This window comes from Anarrhichthys ocellatus, unplaced genomic scaffold, assembly GCF_004355925.1.
Source record: "Anarrhichthys ocellatus isolate YVR2014 unplaced genomic scaffold, GSC_Weel_1.0 scaffold7544, whole genome shotgun sequence".
In the NCBI taxonomy this organism is placed as follows: domain Eukaryota; kingdom Metazoa; phylum Chordata; class Actinopteri; order Perciformes; family Anarhichadidae; genus Anarrhichthys; species Anarrhichthys ocellatus.
Genome location: NW_022287518.1, coordinates 1 through 2,203, shown reverse-complemented (window position 1 = coordinate 2,203; position 2,203 = coordinate 1). Strand labels below are relative to the sequence as shown.

General features: G+C 41.4%; 1 long non-coding RNA gene across 1 annotated transcript; it reads left to right on the top strand.

The window, feature by feature from the left end:
* Window positions 1–305: 305 nt before the first annotated feature.
* Window positions 306–1,828, top strand: LOC116380530 (uncharacterized). Its single transcript, XR_004212572.1, has 3 exons — window positions 306–464; window positions 1,380–1,535; window positions 1,709–1,828. It is a non-coding gene; the product is annotated as an uncharacterized LOC116380530 (long non-coding RNA).
* The last annotated feature ends 375 nt before the right edge of the window (window positions 1,829–2,203 follow it).

The window sequence follows — 2,203 nt, the reverse complement described above, 5'->3', positions numbered from 1 at the left end:
CACTCATACGTACATGCAATATCAATATCAACGTACATAAGTGCAATATCAACACTCTACAATACAAATACTTCTTGCCTCATATGTGCACTAATGTGTATTATATTGTATTTTTAGCTTTTGTTGTCTTTTTGCTGTTTACTTATTCATCATACCTTCACTGTCTGACTCTTTATCGTTCCTGTTTAGTTTTTATTTGTCTGATGTCTCTTGTTTCACGTCCACTCTGCTGCTGTAATCCTGTAAACATCCCGGCTGTTTGGACTAATAACGGATTATCTTTTCATATCTTTTCTTCTCCAGGTGGGTGAAGTTTGAGGAGAAGGTGGAGGAGGGAGGAGAGCGATGGAGCAAGCCTCATGTCTCCACGCTGACCCTCCACAGCCTGTTTGAGCTCAGGACCTGTCTGCAGACGGGGAGCATTCTGCTGGACCTGGAGGGCTACTCTCTGCCACAGATCGTGGGTGAGTCCACACAGAAGGTCTCCACTGTTGATCCACTGATAGTTCCCATTACTCTTTATACTCCATGAAAATCAACTTTGCAGACACTTGAAATGTGGTTGAAAAGACACACAAACTTGGTGGTGCATTAAAGGCCGAAATTGGAGAACAATTAGTTGGTGAAAGCATTGTCGTGATTGGTTTTGTTGTCCCAAAATGAAATGCAAGCAAGCAACCAAAGCTGTATCCTAATCCCACATACTAATAAATTACAACACGTACTTTACAAAATGTCTTAGAACTCTGTTGTTTCAGTTCGTATACGAGAAATCAATTCGCTGTTTTGTGCTAATAGGAACATTCTGCCACTACCAATTCTACTTTAAGCATTAATTGATTATTTTTTGGGCACAACTGAACAAACTAAAAACATAACATTAAATTATTACTTTGGTATTTTTTAACTCTTCTCTATTTTCCCATGTTTTTTGTGTCGCAGTGACTAATTGTTGTTTATTTGAGGTAATAAATCAAGAGAGAAGTAGAGTCATTTTCTCATAGACTTCTATACAACCAGAGGAGTCGCCCCCTGGTGGACACTAGAGAGAATGCAGCTTTAAGACTTGAAGCGTTGACATCACTCTGTAGAACTGGAGCTTGTCTCCTGAATAAAACAGAGAAGTCTAGTTTCTCTCAGAACACTTGAATTAAAAATGCTAAAAGAATTCTTTGGTATTTTTTCTTAATGACGCCAAAAGGAAAACCTGCCTCCTCTCACCCGCTGCTCAGTATCTGACCCTCAAACCTTCTTTACATGCAACGAACAACGTTTTCAAGAAAGAAATCAAGCAAAGTATCAAGTGCCTGTTTATTTCTCAGTCCGTGGTACAGTATAGATGCATAACTTGTTCATTCATTCTTTTTCATTTAATCCAGATGAGATCGTGGATCGACAGGTGGCCGACGGTCTCATTCCTCCGGATCTGAAGGAGAAGATCAGCTTTGTGTTGCTCAGGAAGCACCGTCACCAGACCAAGAAGCCCATCCACCGCTCGCTGGCAGACATAGGGAAGTCCTCCAACGCTGCTTCCAGTAAGTTCCTTCGCCGTTTTAATTTATTTCAGACTACCAAGTCTAACCTTCTAATTACATCCTAATGCTTCCTGTGGTTTCTGCCATGTTGATCACCTGCTTCACCTGAAAAACAATCACCTCTTCTGTGCTCATCGGTTTCACTTCTTCTTCTGCTGCTGCTGCTCGGTCAGACCGTAGTCCTCAGGTTAATCTGAGTCATAGCACTAGTTCTGCTTCTGGGACCAACCGCTCAACAGAAGACCTCCGCTCTCGGCAGCCAGGCAGCCTTAGCCATATGCGTAAGTCTCAATACACACACTCACACTCACACTCACAACTTCCTTCCTACATTTACAAGTACTGCACTTAAAGGTGTAATGTGTAAAATCTGTACATGGCCACTTTGGATTTAATCCAATAAAAAAACTGCCAAAAAACGTTATGTCACAGTAAACATAAAGATGGTTAGTATAAGCTACAGACCACCGCTGCTGATTAACATTATAAGACAACAGATTTATGGTGACCGACTGTCAGAGTTTTGCGTTTTCCTGATCTGCTGTTTGTTTGTACATTTGTAGCTGTAACATTAGACTCTATGGACTCAGGTGAAATGCTGCTCATTATGTTTTTGGAGCACGTGTTCAGGTGTTGCATGTGTTCAGGTGTTGCGCGTGTTCAGGTGT